The sequence below is a fragment of the Notolabrus celidotus genome, chromosome 17, assembly GCF_009762535.1.
Source record: "Notolabrus celidotus isolate fNotCel1 chromosome 17, fNotCel1.pri, whole genome shotgun sequence".
Taxonomy (NCBI): domain Eukaryota; kingdom Metazoa; phylum Chordata; class Actinopteri; order Labriformes; family Labridae; genus Notolabrus; species Notolabrus celidotus.
The window spans coordinates 23610107-23626689 of NC_048288.1; the positions used below are offsets into that span (position 1 = coordinate 23610107).

A 16583-nucleotide genomic window follows, 5' to 3' on the forward strand; every position below is an offset into this window, starting at 1 on the left:
TGGGACACGCGCTGAGAGTGTGTCAGCGAGACACACCCAGGGGTGCTCTTGAAGGGGATGACTAACTGATGGCCTTCTGTTCAATGAAACACACACACACATCTTCTTTCAACCCCCAGTGTGTGCATGTGTGTGTGTGTGTGTGGCAAACTCCCTTTGTGGAAATGCCCTTGGGCAACACACGTGCCCACACCACTCACACTCATATACTCCAAAAACAGACGCCTACTTCTAAAGAGGTGTATTAGAACATAAACACACACCTCAGCACCCTTCACCCTACCTGCATAAATAATCTGTTGTGAGTGTGACATGTGAAATTGGATTTGCGCCCCCCAGGACGAGGGGTCTGGTTTCAGGCAACCTGTGCTCCTGTGAGAGGCGCGTGATAAGAGGGACAGACAACAAAGGCACAGGGTAGTATGGTACTGGTCTTTTCATAAGGCTTTATTTCTCATAAATGCAGCCTCGCTTTGGAGAATGACAGGATGAGAAACACTGCATCTGAGTCATCCTGTTTATATCACTGCCATTGAATCAACCTTTTAATGACAGTAGAATATAAGGAAATGAAAAAAGGGAAGTACATAAACTATTACTTTGATGTGAAATGATTGACAAACAAATGTAAGTAAATTTACACCCATGCAGATGAAGCAGAAGCACTTTTGTTTTGATATTAAACTGTAAGTTTGAACACATTTTTACAATCTATTTATCTATCTATCTATCTATCTATCTATCTATCTATCTATCTATCTATCTATCTATCTATCTATCTATCTATCTATCTATCTATCTATCTATCTATCTATCTAGAATGTAAGGATTTTAGTTATGTTACTTTTATGAAGCACCTTCTAAAAAAATAGTTGATTAGCTGCTGTATAAGGCAAAACAGAAAAACAGCAAGATACAGCATAATGCACCACAGTGCTAAAGCACATCAGAAAGTAGGTTGACTTACATTTAGCTAATAGCTAACAGCACACAAGTGTAATAGTTTGTGTTTTATTAAAGTTTTGTGACAAGACCTGGGCAACAAGACGCAACCAACATGACACTAATAAGTAAATATTCATATGTAAGCTATTTACAGAGGACACTAAAAGCCCTTACTTACCTAGCTAAACTTAGCAAGCTAATGTTAGCCATCTTGTGCCAACTTCACTACCCAAAAACATGTCATGTAATATTCAATAAGCACAAGCATAACTTAGCATTTACAAACAATTGGGTAAAAATGTTGAGCAACCTGATAAAAGGCGTGTAACATCTTTTAAAAAAGGATTACACAAGGCTGTAGGGTGATACTATTAACCTCAATCCAGCAAATGAAATTGCAATAGTTGTGTTTCACTTAATCTTTGTAATGATATTTTGTGACATGATCCTTCCTAAATACAATAACCTCTAACTAAAAAGAATATAAATTACTTATCAATAGATATTCATATTTGAGCTTATTTGGGGAACAGTAGATGTTTGTACCTATGTTAACAAATGTACCTAAACCTGGCAAGAGTATATTAGCCGTCTAATTAACTTTGACTTAATGTATGTCAGCTGCACTGCACAAACACATGTAAGGAGCTATAAAATATATAATACATAAACTATTTTATGTTGCTATTTGACTATAATTTAGCGTGGGTAAAATTGTGCAACTTTTATGAAATGGGAGTGTTTGAATATTAATGTTTACTGCTTCAGCTACATACCTGTTTTTTAACTCCTCTTTATTTTTTAACTAATAAACCTTTTCTATTTATGTTAGCTTAGATGCTTGCCAAAATAAGCCACGATTTGAAGGCCTTTCTAATAATTATTGAAAGGTTTGAAGGACACAGCTTGCTATTCCAACTACTCACTTAACACTCACTTTCCATTTGTCTTCACAAAGATGAAAAGTAAGAGATGACTAAACAACGATGTAGGATACATTTAAAATAATGAGCAGCTAAAGTGACTATCAAAGCACACATCAAGATGGCAAATGCACACAATATTGTTCTTGTTCCAACTGTTTGGAAAATGAAAAGAGAGACACTCGCTGCTTCACTGCTCCTAACTCACAGCCTTGACTATAATGCCACAGGCTCGGTCGTAATATAGTGGGAGTAATTGCAAAAGAGATGAGGCTGCAAGAATACAGTTGTAGCAGGAAAAGAAATTGAATTTTTCACGGCTTCACATCTTAAGAAATAGATGCAAAACCTCTCCTCCCATCCACCCTTAGCAACACCGTAAAGCTGTGGAGACAGTAATGCTGTACCATCGCAGCCTTCTCCTTCCCTGTGCTTTATGCATTTTTTTTAGGGTCACGTTCTTGGCCTAATGAGCTCCATGGCAGGGTGCGAAAAGAGCAGCTGAGCCTCTCCACAGTGATTACACCTCATCAGCGCTGCCAGGCCGACGCAGGCTCATAGACACGCTATTTAATTTGCGGGGCACAAGGGTGAGGCTAGGGGAAGATGGGTGGGTGGGGGAAGGTGGGTTGGGGTGGGAGAAGAGATAGTCACAGGGCGTATTTCATTTAAACGTATTATCACAGAGCAGAGTATGGGTTTGGTTGCAAAAGAAGGACAAGATGCAGGGACAAAAGACAGGCGGCTCCGGCCTCCTGCAGGGGTGAACAGGTAGAAGATAATACAAGATGACAGTCGGGGTCGTGGCACTGCCAAAACCTGAGGCAGGATGGGAGTTTCACAAGGAGCTGATGACAGTTTTGTTACTGCAACACTCAACACAAGGACAACAACGCAGATATTTGAGTACAGTTATTGTAGCTGGGACTTGTTCTCTGTTGTGATGCTGGTGAGGGATCATGTTCGTGCTGTGTGATGTGGATATCAATCTGTTTACAGACAAACCACTACACTACAAATTCAGCCTCTTATCAAATATCACAGGACCAACAAAAGAAGGAGCCCTTTTGTGGCTAATCAGATATGCCAAAAGGATAATTATGGCATTTCTTAAGATAAATGCTAATGAATATCGGTTTTAGATGAAAAGCTTAAAACCAAGCAGCAACTTATTCTTAATATTATATCCATCTACTACATGTGCACTCTGGCTTAGGCTAATTTAACTTATTTCATGTCTTTAAAGTACTTCTATATCTCCTTTGTACAGACGGTATTTTTATTTTTATTTAGATTTTTTGGATTTGTGTTTAGGTTTATATAGTTACTGTCTTGTTGTGTCCTTACTGTCTTGTTGTTAAGTACCAGTGTTCACCACATCAAATGTGTGCAAGCTCACTTGGCAATAAAGCTTTCTTGAATCTGGAATCTTGAATCTTGAACTTCTGAAAAAGTCGAAAAATGAAGCTTATGAAAGAGCGCAAAACATTGCAGTTCCCCGAGTGTTCACTTGAGGCTGGCTTCAAAAGCCAAGGTAACCCCAGTGGAGTTCATGTATACATGTTAATAGCCTGGTGCAAAAATCAGTTTTGGTCTTTTTACCTCCTTTCTTTGTTCATAACGACTGTAAACAAGGTGAACAAACTCATTTGTTTTGATTATGATTAGGCTAGGAGGAAGCTATAGCATAAATAGGGGCATAGCTGATTTGATTGACAGGTCAGCATGCTGTAGCTGTTTGTCAGACAGACTAGATTAGCAAGAAGATAGTTTAAGTTAGCATTTTCAGTATGGTGACACCCATCTTTGGGCCTGGTAATGCATTCTCAGATCATCTTTTACAGTAAAACCATAGACATCCCTGACATCACCCATCTGTTCCTGAATGCTGTTTTGAAGCCAATCGTTGGCGGCAGCCATATTGGAAACGCTGAACACAACCTAACTTTGTCCGAGCTAGTGTAAGATAAAGAGGAGGGCCTTTAGCCTTTTTACTAACAGCTACAGGGTGCCCGCCTGTCAATCAAGTCAGCCATGTCCTTATTTAGGCAAAATTTGTTGGCATGAAATCTTCCGAAATACATAGTTATTAAATAATTCTCTCCCTGTATAGTATGTGCAGTTACAGTTAATTAGCTACTCAGAGCTGAACCGTTTTTTGAACCAAAACATGATTATTATTGCTGCAAATATCATCTCTTTTGAATGGGTGTGTATGTGGTTTCTGGTGTTTCTGCAGCCAGCCTCAAGTGGACAGTTGATGAACTGCAATTTTTAGCACTTCCGCATGGGCTTCATATTCTAATACAGGAGGTTGCTGCTTGAGCTTAAACCTGAGAGAGCTTGTTCCATGAATACAGCTCCTTGTGTTCTCTATAAAGTTCGTTATCCAGTCATAACCAACATGGAAGAGAGGGAACTTTGTGCATAGTATGTCCACATCCTTTCAGCTTGGAATAATGTTAGCAGTGACAAAGACTGCAGGGCAAGAGGGACACAAAATACTTGAAAAACCACCTCACTTTTGAGCCACAAACAAGTAGATAGGAAGCAAAATTATTAATGAAGGGAAATATCTGCTCTTAAATGAAGTGTGACCTGTTATAGTGCACTACATAAACCAGGTATCAACACAGGCTTCAACTAAAAACAGATCCATAGATGTACAAAGCTTCACATTGAAAGGGCTTTTCTTCTCCTTTAGAGTCGGTTTAGTTCAAAAGGCAAACAAGCTTCTTCCTGGAGGGAGGGAAAAAAGTTGCATGGCAACTGACATGCACACAGACGACAGCCATTACCATGGCAACTCTAATAGTACATTATATTCAAATTCATTCACAAGGACATTATAGAGATCTGGATTTGAAGACATAAAAAAGAGTTGGCTGTTAAATAAAAAAAACTCTTATTTACCAAAGGTGAAGAAAGGAATCTACAAACAGTCTTCTTGTCTTCTAGACTCAGTATAGGTAAAAGCTTTGTGTTTGTGGTCCTGCTGACAGGTCTGGGTCCCTGAAGGTCCCAGACTGCAGCCCTGAATAGTGTGTCTGGAGGGGCCGCAGACTTGAGGCCAAAGCCAAGGTCACCCAACGTCACAATGAAATAAGCCCGCCACTCCATCACTCTGTGGCCACCAGCCGCAGGGATAACAATGCTTTTAATTTTGGACTTCCCTCCATTCTGCGGTTATGTATAGGAGCTGTGGCAGCAAGCTGGCTGCTCGCCCACAGTGGCTGCAGCCTGGGAGCTTTTCCATAACGACAGGGAAGAAGAAGGAGGAGGAGGGAAGGAAAGTGTGGGAGTGGACTACGACAGTGTGAAATACAGTGTTTTGCTCTCACAGTCAACTGATAAACGGGCCTCCAATCACAAACATTCTGGCTGATGCTTTTCTTCAGCAGTTGCGATCCCATGCTCTCACGCTTAGGTTTATCTGTCCGTTATGAACTGAAGAAAACCCTCTACCAGCTTCTGCCTGACGAAAAAGGCACAGAATAAAGAGAGGTGGAGTGTGAAAGCTGCGGCTTTAAGGTAATTTGACACAGTGGCGGAGACTGACTTAAGGACAAAAATAAAAAGGGTACAAGAGCACGGAAAGCCGCGTTGCATTTACAGTGAAACAGCAATGAAATCCCACTTACCAATAAAATGGTAAATGTGTTTTCACTACTGGAAGGAAACCCAGAAGAACTTAGTTTTGTTTTCTGACACATTAGGTCACCGGACAGCCGAGTAACACCAAAGGGTGCAACAGACCCACCAGTTTCTGATCACATAAATATCAACAAAAAATACAAATGAAGGTTTTTTTATTTACAAAAATTATGAGAAACAAAGTAATAAGGCAGACTGAATACATGTGGAAACAGCTTGGACCCAAAAACTGTTTTATGTGGAGGTGTGACGTAACCACTTAAAGATACAGGCCCTCATTTATCAAACGTGCGTACGACTGAAAACAGGGTGTACGACCATTTCCATGCAAAGGTCAGCATTTATCAATTTGAACGTGGGCAGAGGATACACTCAAATCCCTCACCAGGTCTCAGTCCGTGTACGCAAGTTTTCATGTCAGTGTGGAAAGTTAATCTGTCTATGGCGGAGAATTAGCACGTATAGTACAGTGCATTTTTAGACAGACATACAGAGGATCACAGATTAATAGCTAGATCGTTTAATTAGATATGACAACTCAATTGTATTTTATGTTTCTCTCTCTATCGAGCCCTGCAAAATGCGTTTGAAATGACGTTGAGCAGCGCGAGCTGTCCGCTGATTTCTTCCTATAACAAATGTGTGATTTCTAAAGAATTACTTTTACTAAGGGCTCTAAAAATGTCATTTCACAGATGAATAAGTTCGTTTTTTATCGAAGGATTTATAAATCAAATGTTTAAACTTGGAGTTCAGATTTCTGACTGTTGCAGTGACTTTCATCTGGAAGTGGTTTATCTGACTCCCGTAATGCCTCTTTTCTGGCTGCCAAACAACACAGTTGTATGTTTCTACCTCTGTTGCTATGGTGTTGATTTCCAGATCAGACATGTTTCCTGTTTTCTTTTTCTGTAGAGCGTCCCTTCATGTCGAAATTCTATTGGCGATCCCGGCTGAACTGTGAATAATTAGGGGCGTCATATTTAAATGAAGATTTTTTTCAGCCACCACATTTATCAAGACCCGATAATTCGTACGCTGGGATTGGTCAGATACAAATGTTTCATAAATCACCCGTGTGTCCAGTCGTAAGAACAATTCTGTGCACAGATCTGCCCATTTTCACCAAAGATAAATAAATGAAGCCCACAGTGTGTAAAAATTTAATATTTTGCGATTTCTAGCGGTCAAATTCTTGACTGAAACTCCCCTGCTCACCCCTCTTGTCAGTGAAACGATGGTGGACTTTGAGGATAAGAAGCTCCTGTAATGCATGATAAGTAAGGTCCTCTATTTGGCAAAAGATTTCCATCAAAATCTCCTCTCTCTTCTTTTTTGTCTTCAAAGCGGTGCGTTTTCATCGCCACACATTAATACAAAAACAAGTATGCTACTTATTTGTCCGTTCTGTGCTACTGTAGAAACATGGGGGTGTGAGATGGCAGCCTCCACTGAATGGGACCAAATCCTAGGTAGGTATAAAAGGCTTATAAAAGATTTTCTATTCACACACCTATTTAGAATATTATTCAGTTTCTACCATGTCTGTTTTGCTAAATGCAGCTAATTACCACACACTGCATCCTTAATAAGCGGATACACTTCACAAGCACACAAGTAATTGGACAGACACATGCAGCCAAATCCACCAATGTGAAAGGACTAACACTGAAATGCAACACTACACTTCCTTCATTTCGGCCGTCATCTGGTCCAAATCTTTTGAAGGTTCTTTAATAAAAATGTTCATCCCGAATTAAAAATAGAATCAGTGTGGATCTGTGCTGTACTACATAAAAGTCTGGTTACATCAGTGATGAATTCATAGCATCAAAGCCTGGGCTTGATCTGTAATCTCGGAGTGTTTATCTCCATTTCAAGTTGTGTGAGCGCAACTTCCCTCAGCCCAGCCCTTCCACAGCGCCTCGGGAGACATGCCCACACAGAGGGTGTCCATCTTTTTTTTCTTTGATGTTGTTTTGCCCTTTGATGGAAGAAAGCAAACAGCCTCTGATTTGGCTTAGCTCTGTCAATGTTGTTCTGGCATTCAAGTTGATGAGGCCTGGAGCTGGCAGAGATTGCAGCTGTAATTCAGGAGTACAGCTTTACCTCTGAGGTGGTTGATGCCATCTTGGTCTTGACCTTGCCAAAACGACAAAACTGCTTGGCACCAATTAAATAAGACCGAGGCTTACTGAGAAGCTGATTACTGATTACTGATATGACCAATTCTGTTATGAAACCATTTCTCGTCAGTGGGAGGGTAAAAAACAGAGCAAGTGACTCAGGCACAAGAGCGACTCTGCTCTGGCCTTTGATAACTTCATTATTCAGCCAGGATAAACACAACAACTGAATGATTACGACTATTGATTCAATGCAACAACAGGCCTAAATTAAATGCAGGCAGCAAGACTACAAAGCAGGAAAAGGTATCCAGGGACCTTTCTAATCCTGCCATCCCAGGAGGCGGCCATTTTTTGCTGAGTCACTTTGGCGAGGTGTATGTGTGAGTGCTGTCAGTCGTGGCCCTGGGTGGTAAAACCTGGCAGGATGAGTTGCTGGTGCTGCGTCATGGAGGCTGTTAGAGGATGTGCGGGTTATCAATCAGCACAATTGCTCCCCTTCTGGTCTTGCCTGCTGTACCACAACACACCAGCCATTAAAAGTACATTAGGATCCCAGCATGCCGTTCACTTTGACTGTAGCGCTGGAGGAAACACATCACCTGTCACTACTGTACCTTACCTGGTTATATAAAGGGGGGAAACACACTCCTACATATAGCATCATGTCAAGCATGATTTGGACACTTTTACTGAAGTTGGAATCAATATTATCCTTTTTAAGTCTATTGTTGTATTTTCCCTGAAAGTTTATACCAAACAGAGTTCTTTGTAGAATCAGGTCTCTGCTATCGATTCGCAAGGCAGCACAACTCAACGATTAGCATGCCATGCTCTGATCACTGATCGCTGAATTTAAAGAGCCCAACTACCATATGGGTCCCATCTACCTACTCCTTCTAAAATATGATTTATGATACGAGTGACTACTAGGGGTGAGAATCGAGAACCGGATCCGACTTAGACCCAATTGATCAATTCCACTGGAATTGTTATTAACGCTTCATTTCCCAGCACAACGTCATGTCACGTTGCATAAAGTCACACACTCTGGGAATCAGAACTCCTTCAACAACGAGGAAACAATTCGGACTCATGCGGCCGAAAATGAGGCACCGAGAGCGGGTATAATACCTCCGCGATGACCCCCAGAGGAAAAGCGTTTTTTTCCTCTCCAAATTCACCCAGACTCACTCGGCTGAGAATGAGGTCAACCTATTGTTCAGAATGTTCAAGTTGAATATGTTCATGTTCAGTCTTGTGCAGACATAATTTTGGAAAAAAATTAAATGGTTCCTTTTGATGCGGAAGACTGTGTAGAACTACTTTTTTCTCCTCAAAATAATACTCAGGAATCGTTAGGAGACTTGAAAAGAAATTTGATCGACAATGGCATTGATTCCCACCCCTAGTGACTACAGCTTGTAAGATGGGACTGAATCTTCTCCTGTCTTAATGTTGAGTCTTTGCTGTCATGGAGGCCGCCATCTTGCACCGCCATCTTGCTCCAGCAGCACAGAACACACAAACTAGTAAGGCTCTTTCGCTTTTAGTGACTGGCTCTGCAAACTGGGTTGGTTGGAAGACAGAGAAGAAGGGAGTGGTTGCTGTGTGCAAAATAATTTGTACTGGTGGACGTTTTTGATGGTAAAAGCTTGATACATGGAGGATCACACTTATCATGCATCACATGAGCTTCGTGTCCTCGGCCACCTTGATGGGAGGGGTGAGCAGGGGAGCGTTCAGTCTAAAATCTGACCGCTAGATATCACTTAACATTCCCATTTCTACACACTGCACCTTCAAATCTGCACATAATGGAGTAAACAGTAATGTGAAAATGTGGCAGTTTAATCTGACAACAAAGCACTGAATAAAATCAAACAACTTTTTAACAAACAAGTTCACAGACAACTAAAACCCTAGGTTTAAGTTCACCATCAACACTCTTATATAGATAAAGTCTGCTCAGTGAACAAGCTGTCATTTTTCACCATATCTCGGCTGTTCTCTCCCAGTAAACATATTTTCTCAGTCAGTGCTGAGAAAACAGGACGATTCAGCATGAGAGATGATTCATTTGTCAATAGTCATCAAAGTAAGAACCACAGAAACAGCACAGGAGCAGGGACAAACTTCAGCGAGTGTGTTTTAGCTGTCGTGTTCTGACAAGTGTGAGTGGGGTGTTTCTTTGGGTTGTTTCGTTAACTTTATCCCCACTGTCACGTAATTTCTACTTCATATCAACATTGAAGAATGGAACAGTCGCTCCTTGCAGAGTGAATGAGTTTTAAACTCGTTCAGTGAAGAACTCCCACTCAGGCAGAGCAGTGCACCTGTGCTCAGGGGCAGCAGAGGAGGAGTTGAATAGCATCGCCGGCCTCTTCATTACTCAACAGACACACAGCCACGGCCAATGACTCAAGCAATTCATCAGAGGAATCTTGGCTAGAGCCCTCTCTGGAGGTGTGTGAACACATGTGAGACACAGACAGAGAGATAAATGGTGGCCAACTTGAATTCCTGCCCATTAATATACCTGCTACAGAGTTCCTGTACCAGGATCAAGTTTTACGGTAAGAGCTTCCAGTACACTTTGATATGTTTTAAATGATTTGAAACAAGTCCTAATAAAGTCTCATGTCCTATAGGGCCAGTCCAGAACTAACTTTGTCAAAAAAAAGTCATGAGTCATGTCTTCAGTCCTCGCAGGCTGGACCAAATAAAACCCAGAATCTATTAGAAAAAAAGTATTTGTCAAATCTCAGGACTTTGAAGCCGGACAAAGTCAACTCTCAACTGTTTCAAAAATAGTCTCAAGTCAAATCAAGTGTCTCTTAGAGCTAGACTAATCCAAGTTAGAAGTGTCTTAGTAAAAAAAGATTAAGTCCAGTGTCCAGTCCTTGAGGTTCTGTCTACATGAAGTTTCAACTCTGTCATTAAACGTCTTATGCCCAATCTCATGTCCTAATGAGAATTGTAAATTTGTGGACAATTATATTGAAATCTTAATTATACAGGGCACTATAAATGTTCATGAAAAGATGAGCGCAGGCTCTTTCTTTGCTCCATCTGAGCTCAACCTTAGACACAAAAACTGAGTCTGAAAAAAACAAATGGATGAGGTTGGATTGAGACTATTGAGAGATGCTCCCTGATTTCTCCACCTGAGCTCAAAAGGAGTCACAACACTCGAGAAATACCTGAGAATCATTTCAGATTTTGACGAGATCTCCTTTTGAACTGAACGGGAGACTGAAGCTGAGACTTTTCGAAACTTTTTTCTGGAGGCAAGAATGAGAAACATGAGACATAAGCTATAGTCTCATTTTGATTTCAAACAGGTCTCATTGTTGTAGAGGAGACATAAATGAAATACTTTTGAGATCTCCTCTCCAAATTTCTTTTCCTATGGGAAAGGCTAAAGTCAAATCTCATGTCCTCTGTGGGCAGCTGGAACTAAGTCTCAACTACAAGATACAAAGTCTAAATAAAGCCTTGAGTCCTCTCTGATGAGATGACAAGTCTGCATGAGTTGAGAATTATGGAGACAAAGTCCAAAGTAAAGTGTGAAGTCCTTTAGATCCAGACTAAATGTAATCTCAAGTCTGTCAGGTAAAGTCCAGAGTATAGTCTTAAGTCATTGTGGTGAAACACCTGCCTGAGTCAAAGTCTCATGTGTTAAGTGATGAGTCTGGGGAAGTCAAGGTCCTCAGCAATTTAATTCTGTCTCATTCAGTTCAGTTTAGTACTAACTGTGTCCAAGCTTAAGTTTCAGGTTGTGAGCTTAAGTCTTAAGTCTTCACTTTGTTGACAAAAGCCTTCAGACTGAAGTCAAGTCTTTATTCTGTCAAGTCTTCAGAAAGCCAAACTTCACAACATCCAAGTCCAACTCCTCTCCTGTATCACACAAATCAGACCTGTTCTCATTTTGATCTCATGTCAAGACTTTAGGGACTCAAGTCGAGGTAGTACTGGCACTTTCTGTGATTCTACACTTCAGGTGAAGGTGTCAGACTGAGGCTGCTACACTGTATCACACTGGGCAGTCATTAAAACAGAGGGGAGGCAGAGTGTCTGACACATTCGGCAGGGGATTGAATCAGTGGAACAAAAAGTCAGACAGGTAACAGAGCCCCGCGGGAGGACCTGTGACTGACTAGTTATATCACTAGAAAGAGGACACCGCAGACTGAATACCGAGCACTTGGGCTGATTGACGGAGGAGCGCTGCGAGTGGGTACATTTGATTAGTGTTAAAGTCGAACCTGACAGACCAGCAGCGAGTGAGAAATACTTTAATTGGTGAGGACTCCCTTGTTTTTATGACAAAATGTTGTTACTTTGTCGTTTTATCGAAACACTACATTATGAAATTGCCAGAGAATGAAGATTTGTTGCTAGAATTACAAAGACTAAGAGCTTTCTTTCCCTGTGAAATCTTAACAAACACCCACACAGAAATGCATTATGACAGATATGTATATGTCAACTAAGGAGGCCTCTTCTGACACTTTTTGCTAAGAAGAGTGGGTGGTTATTGGAAAAGTTAAACAAAAATAGTAGAAAAAGTTTTAAAGAAAGAAAACACTGCAAAAAGCATTAAATTGAAGTGCTTTATCACAATAAACCTGACAACACCGATGGATAAGCTGTAAGGTGGTGTCCAACGCTGAATCCGATTTCATGGATTTTTCCTACAAGAGCTCCCGAGTGTGTTATATTCGGCTTTTCTGTTATTGACATTGCACAGGAGCTGTCACACCTGAAAACCTTGAGACTGGCATTACCTGCAAACGTTCTGCACAAGCTCATTCCCTCTCTCCTGAGAGAGCTCTTGAGCCTGGCCGTAAAGGAACAGACATTGTGATGCAGCTCACCCTCGCTGCTGTCTGAGTCGTAAATATCCTCTCCCCTCTATCTCTGCCTCCCCGCCTCGTCTCTCCCTCTTTCTTCTCTCTCCGTCCTTACGTGGCCTCAGACTCAGTGAGAGAGTAACTGTGAGCGGCTCGCCGGCAGATGAAGAGTAACGTGAAACTACAGCGTGTCACGTCTCGATACGCTTGTCACAACCGGTAACACAATCAAAGAATAACATCTTGGAAAAAAAAGGTGAAAGGGGGGTTAGGATGGCGGTTGCATTCTCCACACTTACTGGATGCATAATGGCACCTGACAGAGTTGCTCAGTTTCCAGACACTCATGGAAATGCATCGAATCTCTGCAAAGGTCATGTCAGAGTGAATCTACAGTATGTGCAAGCAACATTTAGAAGTGTCAATCCAAACTCTTTAGGGCTGTCGCAGCAGAATCATATTGATGCTAACTGTCTTTTTAAAATAAATGAAATATTGATACTGTGCTCAAATAAGCATAGGGCAATACTCTGTCACTAACTGGCTCATAGTAGGAGGCAATAGTGTTTTCTGGCCATCTGACATAGAACAGAGGGAAGACAAAGTAGCAGCAGCAGAAGAAGACTCAGCTAGCTAGCTTGTCTTTACCGCAGTGTGTCTACAACTGCAGTGCAAACTATGTTGGTGGAGATGACAGATGAAAGGGAGGTAATCTATCCACACCTAAACCTGAGAGACTGGCTCATATACTGGTGTATCCCCTCTCTGCCCTCGATGTAAACTGGAAATTGGCACGCTGAAAAATACAGTGTGGTCCTGCAATAAGTTAAGACAGTGGTGGCTGGGAATTGGGAATATTTTTGAGAAAGTATTATTTCAGCATTTTTCCTTGTCACCTGTGATAGTAATGCTAGGGGACTTGACCGACTTGAAGCTACCCTCCCAAAGCTTAAAGGGTTTTGTGAGCCTAGCCATTACAGCTGCCAAGAAATGTATTACATCCAAGTGGAATCATGTAGACCCTCCAAACATTATTCAATGGATTAACAAGGTCAATTCATGTTCAATAGAAAATAACCTATTCCATCAGAGGTAGCCCACAGCTGTTTCACAAGACCTGGGACCCATGGGTGTCCTATCTAGAGTCCGGTCAATACCTTATTTAACTTATTGATACTCGTACTTCATCTGTATTCAAATTTCAGCCACCTGTAGATGTGTGAGTAAGGTGTAAGGGGAAGATATGTATGTGTATGTTACATAGAAAATTGTTGGTGCAACTCTCTGTCATGGCATGGTTTTGTTCTTTGTTTTTGTTTTTGTTTTTTTTTGTATTCTATGGTGTTTTGTATTCTGTTTGTCTGAATAAGAATGAATAAAATTGAATAAACAGAATTTTTTAAAACAAAACAAACAAAAACAAAACAGTTTGCTCGCCAGTTTTGGAGTTTATCTGGATTGCATATAAAAGATGGGGTCCTTGATTGTGGATAACGTTAATGCAGAATGTGTCAGTTTTTCCAATATGGCTCCCGCCGTCGATTGGCTTCAAAACAAAGCTTCAGGTGCAGATGGGTGACGTCAAAGATACTACGTTCATTAAGTATATACAGTCTCTGGGTGTGAGTGGTGAGTGAGACAGAGCAGTGCAAGGTGCAGGAGCATTATAGTTTTTCTACCTTGTGACACTGTGTGACATCTTTTTCATTCAGATTCAGACAACTTTATTGATCCCAAGAAGCATAGCATACCATACAACATTTAACATCTACAACACATCCATCATATATACATGCTACAAGTCACAAGTCAAGCACCGGGTCTGTACATGGAAACAGAGGGTCTGTGGAGGACAGCAATAAGTTAATGTAATAAATACATAACAGTAAGATAAGACAACGATTAGAAGACAATATAATCTCTTGTCAAACCAATGTTATTTAAAATGACTAAAAAGACTGCCGTCTGAGTTTAAACGCCTGATAGCAGACGGGATAAAAGATTTGGAATACCGATTAGTTCTCCTCACGGGTGCATAAAAAAGACGAGCTGAAGGCATCAGTACAAACTTTACAAAGATTTAAGCTGAATCACATCTTGTGTCATTCACGTTGAAGCTAAAGCTAATGTGCCTGCATAGAGAAAACACACATGCAAAATGTCACCATAAAGCACCTCAATATGACTGTAGATGTTCTGTGAAGCAACATTTGGTTCATAGAACGTTGCATGTTTACATTATTCCTTTCCTGTTCCAGTAGTTTTCTACATGGCTTTTTCCTTACGATGTAAAACTGCTTATGTATATATATTAAAAGGAGAACAGAACAAGAAGCAGAAAAGGCCAAAGGTCGAGATGAATAACATGAAAAATGATCTGCAACGTGACTGATCAGCTCCCTTTAGAATTAGTGAATGATTTAACTGCACATGGAGGTAAGTTGCCAAACCTTGCTTGAAAAATCTCTGTGCTAAAATTAAAGCGACCCTTTCTGTGCCCTTTTTGTCTCTCAGATCTAAATCGCCCGAGGAAAAACACTTGATCAAAGCCTTGTCTTTGGTTTCCGTCTCAAAGCCAGATCTTAAGGCCGTTACATCTTGCGGTGCGGCTCCGAGCTGTCAGACCGACAGACGGATTGATATGTAAAGTCTTTCTCTCAAGCTTGGCCACATTGATTATTGGACCAGCGCCGCCGCTCAATGAGGCCACACTAACGGATAACAAACACATAATCCTCCACGTAATAGCTGTCAACAAGCTAAATTTACACCAGGCGGGGAGACCTTCGATGAGGTATCTGACCCTATCAATCAAAGGATTTATTAGATACTCCTTCTCTACCTGACTCCCACAGCATTATATTTGTCTTTTAGGACGACGACTTTCAGGAATGATTAAGACTCAACAAATAGTTTTGACTACATCTCTTGATTTAGCCTTGCAGAGGCTGAGACAACTTTTTATTGAGTGTCTATTCGTTGCTATCTTTCATAACTGTGTGTACTCCAGGCATGAATTCTTGGATGATAGACTAACTTTGCATAAGCTCCCAGTTTTCTGACTCCCCAAAGTGGGGATTCGTCAGAAGAAGAGGCTGTTAGCACTCAGTGAAGTGATCTCCAACAGCATTTCTAACACAGGGCTTGATGTTGTAGGAAAGCTCTGAGCTGCGGGGCCTTTCTTCTCCTTCGTCTCCCCTCTTCTCTCTTTGCTCGCACATCTTTAATGTCATGCCATGCTTTCATCCGAATAAGTATCGTGCCTTTTTCCTTTTCTCTCATCTTTACTTGAGGCTCAGGCTTCATGCCTTACGAGTCCCTTGAACCAAAGAAGGCATTTTGAAGATGCCACTCAGGAAGCTGGCATTTTGTGTGTTTTTTTTCTGAAGACATGATGAATCATGTAGACTTCCAAAGCAAACAAGTAAGGAAGAAAAAATATAGCAGCTGTGTATATCTGTGTATGCTCTAAATGTGCACTGCTTGATACCGTTTGGTGCAAACTGAGCTGCAACATTCAAAGATGAAAAATGAAGCCAATACAGAAATGTAAAATACTGCAGTTCCTCAAGCTTCCACTGGAGGTTGGCTCCAAGAAATCTCCATCTGGCTCCTTATCTAAATTAAATGTTCCATATATTGACATGTTTACAGCCTGGTACAAACTGATTTGGTCTAATAAGCTAGTGTCTTTATCAGAGGTTATTATTTTCATAACTGGTCTTATTCGATTATATTAAAACTAAGATTTATGTGTTGTTAGAAAGCGGCAACCTCCAGTCTTAAAATACGAGTCTAATGCGAAAGTGCTAAAAACTGCAGTTCATTGAGGATCCGTTTGAGGCTGGCTCCAGAAGTACCAGAAACCACATACATACAAACTCTAAAAAGCTGATCTTTACAGCAGAAATAAACATGTTTACAGCCTGGTACAAAAGACGAGTGTAGTTTGGATAGCTCATTTCTCGATCGGCACACACTGTGTGGGGGGGTGGAATTTTTTTTCTAATGCAGCAATTTCTAAGATATTGAGACTTGATTGACAGGCGGGAACACTGTAGCTGTTGGCTAGGAGGCTT

General features: G+C 40.9%; 1 protein-coding gene across 3 annotated transcripts in view; it reads right to left on the bottom strand.

Annotated features, from left to right (window-relative positions):
- The window catches only part of tmem108 (transmembrane protein 108), a 66907-nt gene that overhangs the window by 25378 nt on the left and 24946 nt on the right, over positions 1–16583 (bottom strand). The gene's annotated exons all lie outside the window — the stretch shown is intronic.